The sequence below is a fragment of the Magnolia sinica genome, chromosome 10, assembly GCF_029962835.1.
Source record: "Magnolia sinica isolate HGM2019 chromosome 10, MsV1, whole genome shotgun sequence".
Taxonomy (NCBI): Eukaryota; Viridiplantae; Streptophyta; class Magnoliopsida; order Magnoliales; family Magnoliaceae; genus Magnolia; species Magnolia sinica.
The window spans coordinates 27,238,046-27,260,546 of NC_080582.1; the positions used below are offsets into that span (position 1 = coordinate 27,238,046).

Sequence of the window (22,501 nt, forward strand, 5' to 3'; positions counted from 1 at the left end):
TATACTCATTGTTACTTAACACATTGTGTTACACCATGGCTTAGTGTATCATTTTCCTGTTTTAGAAAAATTAGAAATATTAATCTTTTCTAATATTTTCAATTTTCCTAATGCTCATTTTAAAACAAATTCTTGAAGGTCCTAAATTTTTTGTCTGGTGAAAATTTTGAAACAGATGATGGAAATTGCTCAATCCGAACTAGACCCAACTCATCCTAACATTGCAAATTTGTGAACCCAAATCCGAGAGGATTCAAAAAATGGTCAGAGGAATTAGACCTATACCCATTAAAATAGAGTATCCCTGTATGCAGAGAATGCTAGAATATCATATGGAATGTCCTAATGCAACATTTGAATTTCTCACAACACCCATTATTTTACTTTTAACCATTAATTCGATGGCCATCAATTAGATGGTTAGGATTGCTTGATCAATTTGATTTTAGATATCCTCCATTTACAATTTGCCTAATTTTTAGAAAAATGCTCATATGCAAACGGCCAGTTGATGAGTTACGATCCAACTAGTGGGTAACTTTCAACCTATCTTGTGCATACGACATCACCCTGTTGGCCCAATCATGAGGACCATCTTGTACAAAAATCAGCCGGTTAATTAAATCATCAAGCGGGTCAAATCATAGAAAATAATGCATAGTTGCTGATAAATAATAAAATATAGGTGTGGTCTTCATAATAAGTGGAGGGGTTGATCTTTACACATGGTGATCCTCATGGTAAGGCCTCCCTATTGAATGGATTGCATGTCACGTTCAGATGATATGTTGAAAGTTACCTGCTCTAACCGAGTGGACGAGAGCATTTCTCCATTTTGTATACTTTGCATAGGAGCGGACACTTGTGTCACCTGCGCCGAGTATTGCCCACCACTTTCAAAATGGTGGTGAGCTATCATTAGAATCTACTTTCATAAAAATACATCTGCTTGGTAGGGAATGGTTGAGATTTTATTATACAAGCCTGCATGTATTGCACCTACTTCCTCTTAATTGTTTTAATGTGTTATGATTCACTTGAGTCTTCTTTGTTTTTTCATGTATCTCATATGAAGCTGTGAGACAGTGTGACATAGGCTTCATGGCTCCATCCTAATGATTACATAGCATCCCTTGTATATATTTGTTCAATCAGATTCCGTTAGAATGTCAGTTCAAAAATTGAATCACCCAATAATATTAGGAGAGATAGTGAGATGGATTACCCACCATTTCTTCACCTGCCATACCTTTTCCTCTACCTCTTATATTTTCTCTTACCATCTGAACCTCTCTCATTTCTCTCTCTATGCTATCCTTAGACCACCTGCGTCACACATGCCATGCTCTTTGTATATTTTATGAAGTATTAAATTTTGATCCCGTAGCATACAGCAAAAGAGCGCCACAGAAGTGTTTGACAGTATCTTTGGGTGAACAGAGCCAGGCAAGAAGTAGACCCCACCGTTCATAGGCCCGCCAAAGGCTAAAATCAATTCCTTCAAGAGATCCAAGAAAATAGAAAATAACCATTGACAGTTATGCAAAAGTACAACCGTGGAATTAAACGGATCCACCACCAACTCATGGCCTAAGATACCGTGGACGACTGCTTGAAGTGTTCTGGATGTGTATATTTCCTTTTCCCAAGAAATCCAAGTATAGCTGCCAAAAAACATCAAGAGCCGCTTTGATACCGTTACGGCTTCGGTGGATCCCCGGATCCACCGAGGCCGGTGGATCCATTACCGCGGGTGCCCAACGTGATTTATGTGCCTTACATCCACGACGTCCATCCGTTCAACAGCTCATTTTAGGGCATGATCCTGAGCATGAAGTACATCCAAATCTCAGGTGGACCACAACACAAGAAATAGTAGTTATCGACCACTAAAAGTTCTTTGTGGCCCACAAAAGTTTTGGATCAGGTTGATATTATAGAGATCCCTTCATCCAGATCTTTGTAACCTTATCAATAGATCGGATGGCAAATAAAAATTCTGGTTCCCCCAAAAATTTTTAATGTTGGGTATTCAATCACCACTCTTTCGAGAGGTGTAGTCCACCGAAGATTTAGATCTGCTTAATATGTTTGTATAATGCCTAAAATGAGCTGTAAATATGGATGGACGGCATGGATGTTGGACACATATATCAAAGTGGGCCCACGGTCAGCTATCCAAACCTAAGTGGACCCAGTGATCCATCGAAGCCGCGCCTCGTTGATACTAGAGTGGATTGCATGTGCCCCGGAGACTCAACGTCGTGTGGGTCCATAGAGATGTCCGTGACAAACCTACTCTGACCATCTGTTTTTAAAGACCACGATAGTATAGGATTCTAAAAATCAGGCATATCCAGAAATCATGCGGGCCATGACACATGAAACAGTGGGGATTGAACGCTTAGAGGTGACAGAAGTTTTGTATCAGGATGATATCTGTTCCTACAATTTATATGATTGGTAATAATCATAAGAACAGTTTAGATGACATATAAACATCATGGTAAGCGCTAGGAAGGTTTCTACCGTGGATGTTTCCGTTTCTACTATTTCGCTTGTGGTGGCCCACCTGAGTTTTGGATCTTCCTGATTTTTTAAATGATATCATATTTTAGTCTTTAAAAACAGATAGGCGAAGTGGATTTATCACAAACATATCTTTGTGCCCCGTATAGCCCTTGCACAGCGATATCTTTTCGTACGGGCACATGCAATCCGCTCTCCTTTGGTACTTGATGCCAAAATCTCGGTATTGGTCAAGATGATACATGACTATGAGGTCGAGCAAGATTCCTCTTGGTTTGGTTATACATGAAATAGAATTCTTTAGCCAAGTTTCCCAATTTATTATCGGACTCCGACTATCACCGGATCGAGTCAACTTGGGACTCGACTGGTCGACCAGGCAGTTAAGTGACTAGTTTCTTAATTATCTAATGCTCCTCAATCTCAGTATGCCTTCACTAAACCAATATGGGTCCGTTTGGCACACGTTATATAGCTGTTGTGCATGGAATCATTTGGATATGGCTGGGGCTCCGAGGGGCCACCAACATGTATTGGTTTTATCTAAACGGTCCATACATTTTTTCCAGATTATTTTAGAGTGAGACAAAAATTGAGATAGATCGAAGGCTCAAGTGGAACACACTGTAAGAAGCAACTATGACAATCAACCGTTGAAACCTTCATATGATCCACAATGATGTTTACATGTCATCCAACCTGTTCATAAGGTCACAAAGACATGAATGAAAGGAAAACATAAATATCAAACTTCAGTGGGCCCTAAGAAGTTTTCAACCGGTAGGCCGTTAATCCCCACTGTATGGTCCATTTAAGTCTTGGATCTATCTCGTTTTTGGACTTAGACCCTAAAATGATTTAAAAAATATAGATGGACAGTGTTATGGGTAAAAACGGACTGACCAATGAGATAAGGTCTGGTCGGACATCAATGTGTACTACAAGGTCAGACGACAACTGATACGACAAAGAGCTCAGTTCCTTCCACAATCCGAACCAGGAAAGAAGATCGGCCTCGTCTTTCCTACAAGGTCTCTCTAGGCAGGTCGATAGATCGCTAATCTAGCTGACACCAAAAGGAGCTCGGCGACGACATGATAAAAGAGCCCAAGTCGGCCAAGGCCCTCCTTGGAACAACTCTCCATCTTGGTCCCACATTGCACGCTTCTACTAGTTCTAACCTAATACCGACTGTCCAGGTCTTACCAGACTTACTCATCGGAGATCCTGGCCAAGGATCTAGGGAGACGACTGCAACATGGGTCCGTCCAAGATCTTTGCTAAAGATATCAGAAGATCCTTATAATACACCAGGGATCCGAATCTCTTTACAATACATCCCTGCTAAATAGGGAAATCTCCCTTCACGCCATCGCTTTCTCTCACCTATAAATAGGAGCATCCCTAATGGTGAAAGGTATGCACAATCCTACTCACAAAACTCTCCAAAACCTCGCGTTCTACTAGACCTAGCTTGCCTATCTAACTTTGACATCGGAGGATCCCCTGCAACAACCAGGGTCTCCATCTTTGTCTCCTCTTGTAGGTCTCAAGTGGTCTAGGAAGGATGTTCAGATTTCTGCATCAACAGTTTGGCGCAGTCTATAGGAACGACATCGAAAGTCGTTCTCAGCATGTACAGGGGTTTGACAATGGCAAAAGGGAGAATGAAAGCCTAAACCACCACCATTGTGCTCAACCTTGTGCCGCCAAAACAGTCTGTGGATCATCGGGACTCATCCTCCCAACCTTAGGTTGATTCTACGCCTGTAGGCCAGGCGCAACGGTCCTGGAATCGGGGAGGTTGGCTCATCTCTCTTAAACATCAAGTTGAAGCCCTGATTAGCAACCTCGATCAGGTAAGGAGAATGCTGGAACGAAAAATCCCTCCCTCCAACCAAGGGGCTGAGGAAGTTGTTGCTCGAACAGCCACATAAGTTTTTGCACCATCTCAAGCACTCACTAGCTCCCGAGGAATAGATAAGTCAGTGAAGCACCAAGATGAGAACCCTCCCACGCTTCGGGATTGTCATGCTGGCTGCCTTCGACTTACGTCATGAGTTGGAGAAGAAGAGGTGTAGCAAAGCTCCCGAGGCCGAGGCCAAAACAGTAACTGAAAACAAAGACCCTTCGAGGGCTGAGCTCAGCGAACTATGAGATCAGATCGGCAACATGCAGTAAGCCTACCGCGTATACGCTCTGACCTCAATAGAGGCCATGTAGGAGAAAACTGAGCCGCCGTTCACTGCTGACGTCATTCATGCTCAGCTCCTGCCCAGATTTTGGATGCCACAGATCGCTCCTTATTCCGAGACCACTGACTCAGCCGAGCACCTGGAATCTTTCAGGGCATGGATGGAGCTTCATGGTGCATCCACTGCGGTTATGTGTCGGGCATTCTCCTTAACTCTAATAGGAGCAGCTCAGAAGTGGTTTCAACAATTAAAGCCACAATCCATTAGCTCGTTCACACAACTCAACAAGGCCTTTATCACTAGCTTCATCGGAGGAAAAGAAATGCTCGAACCAACAATTCATCTCCTCATTGTTATCTAGAAAGAAGATGAGTTATTGAAGGTTACATCAAATGCTTCAACCTAGAAGCGATGCAAGTAGAGGGCTACTCAGATCAGATCGCCATAGCCACTATGATGGATGGCCTGAGGGAGGGAAGATTTCTCTTTAAGCTCGGTAAGAACCTACTGACGACATTGGTCGATCTCCTCAACCAAGCTCAAAAATACTCCAACGCCGAGGAGCTTTTTAGCTCACGAAAAGCTACTCAGAACAGAGGAGGCTCGACCAAGGAGAAGCGACCTAAGCTAGAACAGGTGTTGGCCCCCAGCAACAAGCAGAGAAGAGACGACAATTAGACTAGAGGTCAGCATCCGAGCAGATGACCAGAGAGCATATTCAGCTCTTACACTTCCCTCAACGCAACGCTCGAGCAGATTCTTATGGAAGTTCGGGACAAATGGCTCCTCAAATGTCCAAACAAGATGAAGTTCAACGTTGACAAGCGGGACAAACGAAAGTATGTCCACTTCCACCGCAATCATGGGCACTCCACCAGCGACTACTTCAATCTTAAAGAAGAGATCGAAGCCCTCATCTGTAACAAGCATTTACAAGAATATATCAATAAGAGGGAAGAATGGTCAAATCAAAAGAATAAGTAGCCCATCAATAATAACGAGGCTACTGGAGAAATCCGCACCATCTTCGGTAAACCTGATGGAGGAGGGGACTCAAACCGAGCATGCAGAGCCCATGCCCGAAGTATCAGCCACAATAGCTCGGAACACCAAGCCCACATCACCAGCAAACCTCCAAAGGAACAGAAAGTGGCATCCTATGAGCTGACCTTCACTGAAGAGGATGCCCGAGGTGTCCACCACCCCCATGATGATGCACTGGTGGTGGCCATGACTATAGTCAACCGTAAAGTGTTTCAAATTTTGGTGGACACTGGCAGCCTGGCCAACATCCTCTTCATCGAAGCCTTCGACAAAATGGGAATCGAAAGGTCCCAACTTCGACCTGTTAAAACTCCCTTGCTCAGGTTCGCAAGGGACGGAGTCACCTCCGAGGGATCCATACAGCTCCCGATTACAGTGCGAGAAGGGCAGAACCAGACAACGACCATGATCGACTTCCTTATAGTCGAATACCCTTCCGTTTGTAACATTATCCTCAGATGACCATCCCTCAACACTTTACGAGCAGTAGTACTTATCACCTTGCAATGAAATTCCCAACCGAGCATGGATTTGTGTAGGTCAAAGGAGATCAACAGGAAGCTCGTCAGTGCTACTCCATGGTACTAAGGACACAACACCACGCCATGGCCATCACCTCCCTTGATTCTCGAGAGGACTCAATCAAAAGAGGGTGTCCAATGGAGGACCTTGTGACCACACCACTCAATGAATCTGATCTGACCTGAACAGTACAGGTCAACTCATCACTGGCTCCAGCTCTGTGGGATGAGATCATAGACCTCCTCTGGTGGCAAGCCAACATATTTGCCTAGTCCCATCGGGATATGCCTAGCATCAGCCCAAAAGTGATGGTTCACAAACTAAATGTCGACCCCGACCACCGACCACCGACCAGTGAGGCAAAAGCGACAGGCGTTCAAACCAGAACAATACTTCATCATCGGTGAAGAGGTTGGCAAACTCCTCGAAGTAGGTTTTATCGAAGAAATCTATTACCCTGACTGGATTACCAACATTTTCTTGGTGAAAATTGCAATAGGAAGTGGTGGGTCTGTGTTGATTACACCGACCTGAACAAAGCCTACCCCAAGGACAGTTTTTCTCTTTTGCGAATCAACCAGCTGGTCGACAGCACAGCCGGGCACAAACTCCTAAGCTTCATGGATGCTTATGTGGGATATAATCAGATCACCACACATCCTCACAGCAGCTCGGAACACCAAGTCCATGACCTTTGTCACCAACAAAGGACTCTACTGCTACAAGTTCATGCCCTTCGGGATGAAGAACACTGGAGCCACATACCAGCGACTCGTTAACAGGATGTTCGCTCAGCAGATCAGATGCTCCATAAAGGTCTACATTGATGACATGCTCTTCAAGAGCATCAAAGCTACAGGCCACATCGTTGACCTCGAGGAGATGTTCACAATTTTGCAGAAATATCGTATGAAGCTGAATCCGGGCAAATGTGCCTTTGGTGTCAACTCGGGAAAGTTCCTTGACTTTCTGATCAACCAAATGAGGGATTAAGGCGAACCTCGACAAAATTTGAACTCTGCTGGACATGAACTCGAGCAGAACGATGCAAGAAATTCAATGCCTCAAGGGGAGAGTAGCCGCCCTCAACCGTTTCATCTCCCGAACCAATGACAAGTGTCTCCCCTTCTTCAAGCAGTTGAAAGAAAACAGAAGATAGAGTGGACCGAGGAATACGAGCTTACCTTCCAACAGCTCAAACAATACTTAGGTTCACCCCCACTACTTTCAAAGCCCAAGCCAGGAGAACCGCTACTATTATACTTAGCAGTCTCAATAACAACGGTCAGCTCGGCCCTTATCTGGGAATAAGGAGGGAAGCAACTATTGGTATACTACGTCGGCAAAGCCTTGGTCCTGGCTGAAACCAGGTATCTAGATATCGAGAAGCTCGCCCTGGCTTTGATCGTGTCGTCCCACTGCCTACGACCTTATTTCCAAGCCCATATGATTATAGTCTCGACCAACCAACCTCTCCACCAGGTACTCCAAAAGCCTGAGGTGTCAGGAAGACTCACAAAATGGGCAATCAAGTTCAACAAATTCGACATCAAATATCAACCCTGGACCACCATCAAGGGCCAAGTAATGGCTAATTTTATTGTTGAGCTTGCATGCGAGCGTGACCTGGAGACCAATCTGAGCAGCGAAACTGATCAACTTACAAACTGGGCAACTAAGCCAGACCTACCGACCTAGACATTGTACGTCAATGGCTCATCTAACTCTAAAGGCAGCGGGGCTGGGGTAGTCCTTGATGCTCCTAATCAGACCTGCACACAATATGCCTTAAGATTTAGATTTCAAACATCAAACAACGCATCAGAATATGAAGCATTACTCGTTGGACTCAAATTAGCAGCAACAATGGGAGATCAGAGCCTAAAAGTTTATAGTGATTCATAGCTCATTGTCAACCACATAGCCAACGAATACCAGGCCAAGGAAGAAAGAATGATTGCCTATTTATAAAGGGCCCGAGAACTTATCAGCAAATTCCCTAAGTAGTGTGATGTCATCCTGATCCCCAGGTCAGAAAACTCCAAAGCAGATACATTAAAAAAGTTGGCCAAAGCGGCCGAAGATAGCTAATCTAGCCAACATCAAAAGGAGCTTGGCAACAACCCAATAGAAGAACCCAAGTTGGCCAAGCCCCTCCTCGGAATGACTCTCCATCTCGATCCCCCAATGCATGCTTCTACTAGTTCCAACTTGGGACTGACTGTCTAGGTCTTACAAAACTTACTCATTAGAGATCCTAACCGAGGATCTAGAGACGACCGCAAATTCAACTGTCGATATGATTGAATCTCCCAAATTTGGCGTAGGCAACCCGGCCTCGCCTGGTTGGTTGGCTAAAGTAGCTCGTCGTACCCAAAAATCATATTGGTATGTTGAGTAACTCATTCTAGTTTGTGAGATATGCCTATTTTAAGGTTCTGACAGTTTTGATGACTTCTACTTTTGATCGAGCCTTCTCTAATCCATCTTGGACATGAAAGTGTACGCGACCCGCTCTACATCAGAATTTTTGTGTTGAATCTATGATATCAAGGTCCTAGCAGGCCAGATCTAATTTTTTGTATAACTACATTATGTACATCAAAATCTATACATAAAAAATCTTGAAATCACCTTTGTGGTTATAATGATTTTAAGGGTAGAATCTTGCTTACCCAATCATTGTTTGTAGTGAGACCCATTAGGATCTTGATCTTGAAAGTGGGCCCCACCACACCATCCTAAGATGAAGATGTAGATTTGTTTCTAATATACATTAATTTTGTATAATGATAATGTATGTTGTACACGCACACTTGGAACACTTAATTTATAGATAAATCTAAAGTTTTGATCAATGCTCAATTGTATGGAACAACTTCGATTATATGTGATGGGCCCCACATGGCGAAAGTAGGGAAATCCAATCCATCCCATGGATTTGGATTGCCCAAGTGTCGTTGAATACTAATCAGCTCGTGGATTTGGTGGGCAGCCCACCACGAGATCGAAAGTTAGATAACGAGAAACATATGTATATCTAGAGTGAACTTTCAATATCTTAGACATTGATAAATGATGATCGTGTGGGCCCACCTGATCTGATCACAACCATTTTTTACAGGCTCCACCATGAGATTTTGATTCAGATTTGATAGTTAAGTTTAATATTGTTAAGATCATGATAATGATAATGTAATGTATGATGATTCATATGATGAAAATTTTGTGTCCTTCAATAAGATCATATAGAAATTAAAAATGCCAATTTATGTGGACCCCACCTTGGGTCATGGATTTAAGAATCCAAAGGAGATTTGAACCCAGTCTTTATCAAAGCCACCTAGATACAATTTCTACCAATGATCAAGTGATGCACCAATGAACCCCATCACTCTAAATTGTATATCAAAGTGGGCCTCACTACTTACACTAAGTTTCAACGGTGGATTCTGAAATCTAAAGCTAGTTTGTGCTCTAAAACACAAAAATACCTCGATTTGATCACGATCATCATGATCACTGAACCAATCTTAGATCTAAGCCATGGAAATTAAAGAAAAAGATGAAATGAATGATTTGGATAGTTAGAATTTCAATCAGACTCAATACAACCGTTCATTCTGAGCTTAGATGCCCATTTGAAGGGCTTAATGTATAAAAAGTAATATCCACTCCACCTAGCCCTTAATCCAAAATCATTACATGTAAATTTAAGATGAATGATGAAATTCAACAGTATGGATCAAATAGATCTTAGCATTAAATGTATCTTAAAATAAGATCTTAACTTAAATGTAAGTTTTTAATTTGATGGATGGTTCGAATTGAAATAAAAAGGGTATATTAATAGGAAATGGACCTTCTATAGGATTATCCAATCAACGGTTAGATCATTGATCATTGACAGTTGGTCTGGGTTTTTAATCCAGCAAAGTAAAAAATATTTTTAAATAAATAATAAAAGACTAAGAATTCAGGAATCAACTTATAGCAATCACAATATCTAATTTACTAATTCAACTCTCATAACTCAATTAGAATCAAAGTCCTATCATATCCAATTGGAAGATAATTCTATTAAACCAATCATAAACAATAATAAGATATGAATTCGATTGAACGATTCTCTTATGAAGCACTCAAATCTCAATCGCAGGTAATCAAAAGTGTTTAAAGCACCCTTAGGCAACCATAGATCAATCAATTATACAGATTGAATTCTTCTCTAAATAAAAGCTAAACAATTGGTAAATTAAAGTATTCATTGTACTCGTAGTGCAAAAAAAAATAATCAGAAATAAACAATTAAAAAACTTTAAAGTAAAATTAGATCAATCCCAATCTAATATCATCATTTAAACCATTGTTTGTTGAATCATATAAAATAAACACTATAATGAACTACAAGTTTCATCCCTTAGCCTTAGCTAAGAAATTAGCCTAGCATGACTAATATCCTAGAATTAAAACAAAAGAAAAACAAACTAAAATTAAGAAGTTGAAGAAGAAGGATGGCTCCGTAGAAGCTCCACCACCCCTAGGTCACTCTCAGAAGCCTTGATTCGTCTTTAGAATAACTCAAAACACCCCTTTAAATAGGAAAAATCTGCACAACTTGGAATCGACTTCAAATTTACATACTTTTATTCCACTTTGGTCGCACCGACTCACCCTTTGATCGCACTGAACATCACTTCAGTTGTAGCCAAATTTCCTGAAAATCCATCTGAAGTCTCTGTCTCCCTCAAGTCGGACCAAACCCTCCTTCGGTGGGACCGAACATGGCTTCAGTCGAACCGAATGTTGAACTAAATTAAGTCTAGAAATCACTTTATCTTACTGGACTGTCTTGTGCACTTTCAGTCGAACCGAACCTACCTCAGGTGGGACCAAATGGTTTGTTATTGAGTTGTATAATTTTTCAATATCTTTCCATCCTTTATACTTTGTTTTCTCGAATCTTTGGCTCTTGAAATCTTAGGTAATATCTTTCAGACTTTCAATCTTCATTGATCATTATTTTGAGATTTAAATCTATCTTTTAAGCACGTATTCATCTTTAGGTCCTAAATCAACTTGCATGTAAAGGCATATATAATTAAATCGATTAAATACTTAAATACTAGGAAAGATAATGCAATTGAGAGGATAAATATGCAATATTTAAATGTTATTAGTAGTGTGTAGCTATAACCTTAGTTATTCAACTTATAACTATCCTATAGTAGTTGGTATACTAAATTATATGTTCATGCTTTTGTATCTTGATTTTGTTATGAATCATGAGTATAATTGTTTACTAGGCTGTTAGCTCATGTTGTTGATTGAAAAACCATTCAAGTTCTAAGAAGGAATTGGAAACTCTGAGAGCATAGTGATGCATTTGAGAAACATGCATACTCCTGAATATTTGATGAATATTGAATAAAGATTATTATTTTTAATTTTGAGATTGAATAATGTTTGTGTGTATATTCAGCCAAGTTTGGCCAAGTGGATGGCTTTAATTTGGATATTTACGTTTAATATTGATATTTGGATCATTATAATAATGTCTAATTATGGTTTGATTACCTAGCATGGTTATGTAATTTATATGTAATATATATGTTCATTATTCCCCATTTCAAATCGCACCTCTGACTCAGCGACTGAGTTGAGTGAACTCGAGTTTTCAGAAGCGAGGTGTGATGAAATTCATCGAGCCAAAGATGAAATTGACCGAGCCTCAGTGAATTTCATGTTAGGTTCCATCAATGTTATGTTGGGCTCGGTGAATTTCATGCTAGCTTCAATCAATTTCAAGTTGGGCTCAGTGAATTTCATGTTAAGCTCAATCAATTTCGAGTTGGGCTTGATGAATTCCATGTTGGGCTCGGTGAATTTCATGTTAGGCTCGATCAATTTCATCTTCAGCTCGGTGAATTTCAGTTAGGCTCGGTCAATTTCGAGTTGGGCTCAGTGAATTTCATGTTGGGCTCGATGAATTTCATGTTAGGCTCAGTCAATTTCAGTTAGGTGCGGTGAATTTCATGTTAGGCTCGGTCAATGTCGTGTTGGGCTCAGTGAATTTCATGTTAGCTTCTATCAATTTCAAGTTGGGCTCGGTGAATTTCATGTTAAACTCGATCCCAGGCGTGCCTAGTTCAACGACCTTCATTCTAGATATAAAGAAATTGTTATTTGAAGTATTGACTTTTAAACTATCGTAATTTTTTTAATTATGCATCGTTATGAAATGCACAACCTATTAATATTTATGTGACAATGGTTCCGGGGTCAATCAACCTATATAGTAGGTTGTGGATGTTCGTTTTGTGAAAAATGCTTGTCTTGATGTTTAAAATTATGATTTTAGAAAAATAATACTATTTTTAGAAATTTTCATTTTCATCGTATCTCCTCATTCTTGCAGTTTTAGTATTTTCTTTTTTTAGACATTGCTTTTAATAAAATCAGGAATGCTTAGGTAAAGTTTATTTAACGTTTCTATTTTTGATAAATTTATTCTTTTGAGAGATTTTTTTACTATTTTGTGTAATTTCTAATTAGAGTTTCTGTTTTCTTCATTAGAGTGTAATCGAGAATTCAAAAACACATTATTCAATAAAAGAATTTGACTTTTCTCTCTTTTTTCTTATAGACTTAATTAAGATACCTTGTGGATTCATGGCCCTTACTACTTAAGAAAGATGGCGATTTTCTTCTTTATCATTTCAAATTCTTTCCTGATCTTCTTCTTTATCGTTTCAAACTCTTTCCTGCATCAATGAACCACTTAAAATTAAGTGTTATAGCCCACCTGAGTTTTCACTCATCGAAATGTTTGATAGGTCTCTTTATCATAGTGGGAGGAGCTTAATTAACATATTATATTCAATATTTAGACACTATTATAAACCTCACACATAATGTTTATTGTGTGCCTATTTTCCATTATTGCCTTTTATATGATCCACCCAAGTTGGGAATTAGGTTGATATTTGATCCAATGGCATAAAATTACTATTCAAATGTGATTGATGGATTAGATGTCACTACACGTTGAAATTGCAATAAGGACCGCTATAGTAGAAGTAGGAATAGGTCAAAGTGTCCTAGAGGGGGGTGAATAGGACTTTCTAAAATTTTATGACAGTTAAAAATCCTATTATCCTAATCTTGATCTAATATGCAACAATCAAGATATACTCAATTCAACTCTAATGGCTTCCAAGCAAAGTAGAGGATCCAATCATAAGACTACTCAATATTTAAAGAAGATATAACAAATAGTCAATGATGGATGAACTATGTGAAAGTGTGTGGGATGTGATTCTTATCAGTTCTAGATAATCATGTTATCATGCTTCATGTGAACATTCAAAATAAACACAATAAAAGAATATGCAAATAGCAATCCCAAACACAGTCGTTTATAGTGGTTCTGTTATGTGCCTACTCCACTGTCGCCGGACGCACTCAACCCTTGAGTGTACCGGATTTCACTAAAGGAGGTTTCAAATCAGGTTTACCTCAAACCTTTACAACCTACACAAAGTACCTAAAACTGCTTACATAAGGAAAATGTTTATGCCCTACACAAAAGTAAAGGTCCTACACAAAGCACCTAGGTTTTAGGCCACACAGGCCAAGGATCCACACAAGGAACCTAGGTTTTAGGCCACATGGGCCAAGGATCCACACAAGGAACCTAGGTTTTAGGCCACACAAACCAATGATCCACATAAGGAACCTAGTTTAGACCACACTGGTCAAGGATCCACACAAGGACCCTAGTTTAGGCTACACAGGCCAAGGACCTACACAAAGGACCTAAATTTATGCCCTACACAAGAGAAAAGGTCCTACACTAAGAACCTAAACGTACTCTCCCGTCGGAAGCCTCCTATGAGGGCTTGTAAGGGGTGAGATGCACTTATGACCCAATCCTACACAAGGAATGATCAACAGGGTCTCTGGAGTCTAATGACCTATAGATAAGTAGATGAGCCCTGTTCTATACGTTGATGAAGACGCTCTCCTTTGATGACGGAGATTCTTTAGCTCCCTTGATCCGCAACACTGATGATACTCCAATGTGAAGCTACAGGTTGGGTCAAGGTTATGTTGGAATCTACTCTAATGAATATCACTCATTTAAGGGACGGAGTAATTCCAAGTTCTTAAGCATTTAAGGGATCCCATCTCAATGGTTTGCCATTACGATGGTAGCTGGATGATCCTTGAATGAGAAAGTTCATTCCCCAATCCACTCTATTGAATATCAATGATAAGAGTGGATTAAAGAATGAACTCCCATGAGAAAAAGGGCTTAGGGTAGGTGGTTTGCAATTATTCTCTCAAAGTGCTCTCTCTTTTTTTCTCAATCCAACAGCCAAGAACAAGCTCTCCTTATAAAGGCAAAAAGCTCCAACGGAAATTCAATTGTCAGAGTCTGACTGAGTTCAATGTCATTGAACCTGATTTGATGTCATTGAACATATACTTTCGATGCTATCGGATCACAATTCGATGATACGAACCCAACTGAAAAACATTTCGGGAACTTTTTGAAAGAAGATCGATGTCATCGAATAACAGTTCGATTCCTCGACGTTATACACATAAGAGCTTGCTGGACATTTTAAAGGTTGTCTATGATGTCATCGAACCTGATTCGATGTCATCGAAATTCAAATTTCGATGTCATCAAAATTCAAATTTCGATGTCGTCGAATCCCAGTTCGATTCAATGATCTTTTTAGAAGATATTCCTTGAAAGCTCGCTGGACACTTCTTTGTCCTTTTTCGATATCATCGAGGCTCCCTCGATATGATCGAAGTTTGAATTTTAACGATATTGAGTATATCTCATTTCCTCGAACATTTCCATTTGATTTTCCTTTCAAGCTTGCTGGATAGACATGTCCAGATTCGATGTTATCGAACTTTGCTCGATGTCATCGAAATTTGAATTCTAATGACATTGAAGCTCGTTCGATTCCTTGAGCAATGTCAGAATATATATTTTCCAAGAAGATTTGCTGGACAATGCTCTAAGTCCTTCGGTCTCATCGACTAACCTTCGATGTCATCGATTACTGATGTTCGATGTTATCGAAGGTATGTCGATTCATCGAATATTTTGTCCAAATATTATGAGGTTACTGGACATAAAAGGTCTCATTTCGATGTTATCGAAGTCTGTTCGATGTCATCAAACATGAGTGTTTGATGTTATCGACGTAAAATCGATGTCATCGAACAGGGCAGAAAACTTAGAAAATTTTCCTGTTTAAAAACAAGTTTTTAGACTTTTAACTCCTATGTTGTTCTAAGGTTTCTAAGGATTGATTTACGTGGGTGTTTTGGGACATAGGATGTGAGGCTTAATTTACCTGTGACGAGCTCAGAACACACATCTGGTTAAGGCAATAGCTTGTATGATCTTCATATGGGGCTCACTTGACTCATCGACTCAACCCTCATGCTAATTGACAAGCCAGGGCAGTTTCAATCTCTCCCTTTGTCAATTACGTAACAAAACAAAAAATACCTAGAAAAACTCCCTAAATTGTGTGTACATGAACTTTACACAATTTTACAAATTTTCTATTGAGTTCATACACAACATGGAGGCTTCATGTAGCTGCTCCCCTATCTCCTCGCAGTTGTTCCCCCTATCACCTGTATCATCATGCATACAATTGTTCTCATGGCGGAATTTCTTCTCCCCCTTTTTGTCAGTCATTGGCAAAGGTTAGGATATACCAATATCAGATCGATTGACTAAAGTTGAACTTGAAGAAACTGGGAGAATCAATGTAATAAGAGGGCCATGTAGGGATCATCCCATGGCAGGGAATCCTCATTCCATAAAGAAGACAATTTTCATTTCATAACATGTAAGCATATCTCCAAAATGCATAAGAAAGATAGTAGTTCAATCAACATTTCATAGATTACAGCAGAGACACGGATATGCATTTGGATATAAAGCACTGAAATCATCATTCCACAACATAATTAAACACTTCCATGGACATATAATAAACAGTAATAAGCCTATCACCATTGTACAGTTATCATTCACGCCATAAACATTCAATATTAAGCTCAGAAAGATTATCATTCATTTATAAGAGCACTTAAGGAAATTGCCCAAACTTAGCAGTGAACTAGTGTTTGAACCATTCAAAAAATATATATATCATCTAGCCCATCCATGGGCACCATTACCCAAAAAAAAAAAAAAAAATCCAATCATTTTGCCCTAAGTGCATTCCCTTGATACCAAGGGACGTCTCTACTGTAGCATAAGAATTTGGTGACCAGGGATCGGACCGTTGGGTCATCAAGATCAAGGTTAGACAGGCCGACAGGAGAAAGAGTGAGACCAAACAGATTTGCAATGGACTTGGCTGTGATTTCTACACTCATTTCTCCGACTGTGACTATTATAGAAGGAGGCTCAAGAACTAGAGAGTGACAATATACGAGAAACTGATAGGTTCGCTCGTTATGGCATGGCCCACCAAAATCCAAAACAGGAGACCAATCGACAGCCGACAACAGAGATTCTATATCAAATGCCTGAATACACTCCCTATCCACTTTACGTTCATGTACCAGACTTTGCCCCATATATTTTTCCAACATGTTGGCGTGGGGAGGCAGAATCACTGGAGTGGGAACAGGTACTAGAGGCGCAGACAAGGCCTCATGGCGCGACGACTGTCCAGCAGTGGGACATCGGTGGCAAGCAGGGGATTCCTGAGCCCTAGCTCTTTCCCATAAAGCCAAGGCCTTTTTTCGAGTTGATCGTGATGATTCTCCTACTATTGGAGCCTTCCCTTTGTCCTTAGACATGTTGGATTGGGCAGACACAACTGCAAGATGAAGAATGATAGAAAAACCTTTAAAAAAATGAGCAAGACAATGAAGGACTGAAGAGTATTTAAAAAAAAAAAAAATAATCTATCAACGAATACCTTTAAGGAAAGAAGGAAAATACCTAGGGAGTTTTGGTTTTGAGTTGTAGACGACTACCCAAATCGTCAATGGCGTGAAGAAACGAAACCAAGAAGAAGAACCGACAAAAAGAAACTTTTTCCCGCTCGCCCGCTTTTTATCGGGCAGGCTTATTCGATGTCATCGAATCTGATTCGATCACATCGAGTGCCTCTAATCGATGTTATCGAAGAGGTGTTCGATGACATTCTACAATGTGTGACACTTCTGATTCTAAGAATGCTTCGATGAAATCGAACTGTGCTCGATATCATCGATGAGTCATTTGATTCATCGACTGACTCATCAAAGTGAAAAATATGACATTGATCTGTGTCCTTTGATCGACTCTCAGAGATGCACATCATAAGGTATTTCCTTCATAGCTTGTATACACAACAAATTTGTACAAAATATTGTGAAAACCAAAATTATAAACATTTTCTATGTTCATATTCAAAAGGAACTTGATGAGGTATACAAACCTTGGATATATCATAATAACCACAAAAGTGCATCATTTCTCATGCATGTCCGGGCCTAGATGCCATGACCTGCACTTATTATCTATGCTCAGGTGATACTAGGCAGATGGATCATCTTGCCTATTGTGTTTCAGGACATAGCATTGGTCACTAGTGCGAAGACCCTTCATATTTGATTTTCCTGATAGGTCAGAGATCTTGCATTCTTGTTTGGAGAAAGTCACCATATGCTTGTTGTCACATATTTGAGAAATGCTTAGAAGGTTGTGTGTCAATCCTTCTACGCAAAGAGCATTCTCATTTTTGAGCATTTCTAATCCAACAATAGTCCCATGTCCCATTACCTTAACGGTGTGTCCATGTCCAAAGGTGACCTTCCCATCATCAAGATTTGAATAATTTGAGAGAAGTGACTTGTCACCCGTGATGTGTCTTGAGCACCCGCTATCCAGGTCATTGCCTGTTTTTGAAAATGAATGAGTTACTAAACAATTTCTCTTGTTTTTCATTACCCATTTAGTGACAGTTTTTCTGGGAGATACTATTTTCTCTTTACTATGGGTTTGTCTGGGTACATTGGGTAACTGAATCATATTCCCTTGTTTCATTAACTCCTTTGTTTTTTGATTCAGTTGAGCCACTTGACTAAATAGTTCCTCCATTCTTTTTGTCATTTTCAGTGGAGATAGATGTGTCTTACCTCTTACCAAGTACTTTGGTGGACTTTTTACATTTTACATTATTCTTCTGGTTGGTTAATATTTACCAGTAAGGTTCAGACCAGAATTGTGTTGAGTCCTCCCAAAGGTTAGGCATTCAAACTTGTAGTGACCTGAGTATCCACACGAATGACATACAGGAGTGGCCCTTGTGTTACTTCCTAAGGCAGCACCATTCTTAGGTATTGGTGCTGCGGGAGTGGGATTTGGTTTGCAATTTTCATATCCCAATCCTCTCTTATCTCTTTGAGTTCTCCCCATTCCTAAAAGTCTTTCAAGTTTTTTGCTACTTTAGGAGAATTTGTAGCTAAGCTCAACAATTTTTTTAGATTTTTCTGCATCAAAAATAAGTGTGTGATTTTCATTCTTAAGATGCATGTTTTCATCTTTCAATAATTCAATCTATTTGTTTAGTTTTACTGACTCAGTTTTGAGAAATGAATTAATTCTTTCCAGCCTATCATTATCTGAGTGGTATTGTTGAAGATCATTAATCAAATGTGTATTGATCTCTAAAGTTTTGTCTAGATCCATTTGCAACAATTTATTTTTATTTTCATTGATACCAAGTCTTTTAAGGATATTGATGCTACGTATATTGAGTTGATCATAGGCATCATGTATATTATCCTTTTCTTCCTCTTCTTCTTCTTTCTCATCATCTAATGGAAGTGTCCCTTTGGCCCGTGGTTCATCAATTTCCTCAGTTTCCAGGGGAATGTTAGTGGATGTGGAGACCACGAGTATTTTTAAGGATTTCTGGTCTCCATCACTCTCTGAATCACTGAATTCTGAGTTTGATTCTTCAGTGTCATCCCATGTGGCTGCCATGGCCTTTCCCTTAGTCTTTTTGGTGGGACATTCAGTGAACAAGTGCCCAAATTTTAGGCAATTGTAATACTGAGACTCTTTGGACCTTTTAAGAGGTTTGCCTATATGGCGCTTGTTGTCCAATTGTTTGCCTTTGTAGTTGAATGGTCGGCTACGGTTTTTGTTAAAAAAAATTCTTGAACCGTTGGCCCAAGAGAGCCACTTCCTCATCCTCGTTTTCTCTTTCACTCTCCTCCTCCTCATTAATGGTGGTGTGTTTTGCAGCTTTGAGGGCAATGCTTTTGGATTTGAGGGTTAGTTTGAAGTGTAGTTCAAATGTTTGTAGGGAACCTACTAGTTCTTCTACTTTCATTTCATTCATGTTTCTACACTCTTCGATGGTAGGGATCTTAGAATTTTCCTACAAAATTTTGAGACCGGAACTCTCTCCCAGTCCACCCATGGAATTGCAGACGATGTTTAGTTTTATAAAGAATTCCATAAATGTCTCATGTTCCTCCATTCTGAGATATTTAAATTATGATGTTAGAAGTTGCAGATTGGATATTTTCACTGTGCCGGTTCCCTCATGGGTTGTTTCTAACAAATCCCATGCTTCTTTTGATGTTTTGCACATACTGATTTGATTAAAGACTTCTTGGGACACAACATAGTAAATAGCATTCATTGTTTTTGCTTCAAATGTTTGTCTTTCTTTATCGTATGCAGACCACATTTCTTTGGATTTAGGTTTGGAGATAGTAGTGCCATTTTTTCAGTCCTATTTGATCAGTTGGTGACATATATCCAGTTTCAACTATGTCCCAAACATCATAATCCAAAGATTTCAAAAAGTAGTGCATCCTTGTCTTCCAATATGCATAATTTGAACCATCAAATACGGGAGGTTTGGACACAGATGAGCCCTCCCCTTTGACCATGATTTCCAACTCCAATCAAGATTACTCTATAGGCGGTTAAACCTTTAAGAGAAACCTGCTCTGATACCAATTGAAATTGCGGTAAGGACTGTTATAGTAGAAGTAGGAATAGGTCAAAGTGTCTTAGAAAGAGGTGAATATGACTTTCTAAAATTTTATGACAGCTAAAAATCTTATTATCCTAATCTTGATCTAATATGCAACAATCAAGATATACTCAATTCAACTCTAATAGCTTCCAAGCTAAGTAGAGGATCCAATCACAAGACTACTCAATATTTAAACAAGATCTAGTAAATAGTCAATGATATGAACTACGTGAAAGTGTGTGGGATGTGATTCTTATCAGTTCTAGATAATCATGTTATCATGCTTCATGTGAACATTCAAAGTAAACACAATAAAAGAATATGTAAATAGCAATCCCAAACACAGTCATTTATAGTGGTTCGGCTATGTGCCTACTCCACTCCCGGTGGACGCACTCAACCCTTGAGTGTATCGGATTTCACTAATGAAGGTTTCAAATCAGGTTTACCTTAAACCTTTACAACCTACACAAGGTACCTAAACATACCTACACAAGGCAAACGTTTATGCCCTACACAAGAGCAAAGGTCCTACACAAAGGACTTAAGTTTTAAGCTACATAAGCCAAGGACCCACACAAGCACTACCAGAAAAAGGGGCAACGGCTACGGATAAAAACCGTAGCAAAAGACCTTTTGCTACGGATCTAGTCCATAGCACGTCCATAGCTATTGGTGGGGTAGCCAAAGGTCAAAAACCAATGGCTACGGATTATATCCATAGCAATATGTATTAATAGCTACGAATATAATCCGTAGCTATACTATCTGTAACGAAATGTATATACAGCTACGGATACTATCTGTAGCTAAAAGTGGAATGAAATCCGTAACAATATGCTAAAGTAAGCAATAGCTACGATTTTAAGGATCATGGCTATGGCTAATATTCGTAGCTAATTAAAAAAAATTATATCAATGGTGTCTGTTAACATTGCAAGAACCTTAACATTGCAAGAACCTGCTGTGATTGATCAACTCATTTAAGCTAATACAATTAATGCCGATAGGAATAGTACATAAAATGCAATTAAGTAAAAAAAAAAATGATACATTTATTACAAATAGCAATCAAATCATACAATGCATCCTACATCCATATTTCTAAATAAACAATACTTCACTTAGTCTCTACGGAACAAAGTGGATTCGAAATCATAACTTTGATACATGAGTCAGAAAGAGCTACAACTAGGTGGGGTTTGCACGTGCCAAAGTTCAAACAACCATAGCACTGTGGCGCATCAAAGAGATAGTGTCATAAATCCACACAATATGTTCAAAGTGACAAATATTTCAAATTTAACCTTTTTTATGAGAAGAACAAGGAAGAAAAAGAGTTGGACAAATTTTACCTTTTTATTACAATCCAACTGATGTATCATAACACAGTGTTTCATAGCAGACTGCAGAAACAAAAAAGAACGTTTATAAAGACAAAATCTAGTTACACCTTTGAAGCTTACCTTGCAAACCCGCACTCGGCAGGCTTATCTCTCTCACACTTCCAAGGCTGTTGCATGAGATCCCAATCCATTTGAATGGAGAGAAAGTGTTGGTGGTAGCATTAGTAGCAGGAAGTGACCATGAGTAGAGAGCTCGTGATGGAAAGAGGCTGGCTTTCCATTTCAGGAGAACCTCTGCTTCTGGCAGTCGTGCTGTTGCAAATGATGATGTTGCATGGGAAGAAAGAAATGGTAGACACTGAGTGTGCACTGAAGAACAATAAAAGGGCACTAACCAAATGTAATGAAATATAAATTACAAACCTGTTCTCTTCCTTAGCAGAAATTGTAACAATATCAGGATTTTATAACATGGAGTTGGATGAGAGAAGATCATTTACATCTGGTAATATAACATGCTTAGAGAATTTTCCTCAACAATCATATCTTTTTGTAGACAATATCAGGATTTTATAACATGGAGTTGATTTTATAAGGATATATTGTCCGACAAAGAGAGTTTATTTCATAGAGACAGAATTGTCCAGCTAAGATAATCGTAATGCTGCCAGTAGGTGCAATTGCTACTAGTATCATTCAAGAACAATTCTAAGATGCAAACCATGCATAACAGTATGAGATTTACATATACAATCCTTTATTTGACATTGCATCATGTATGACTCATCTACATGATTTTTGATTGCCCATTCTTGAAAAAAAAAAT

General features: G+C 39.4%; 1 long non-coding RNA gene across 3 annotated transcripts in view; it reads right to left on the bottom strand.

Annotated features, from left to right (window-relative positions):
* The window catches only part of LOC131258218 (uncharacterized), a 103,962-nt gene that overhangs the window by 77,300 nt on the left and 4,161 nt on the right, over positions 1–22,501 (bottom strand). The window lies entirely within an intron of this gene.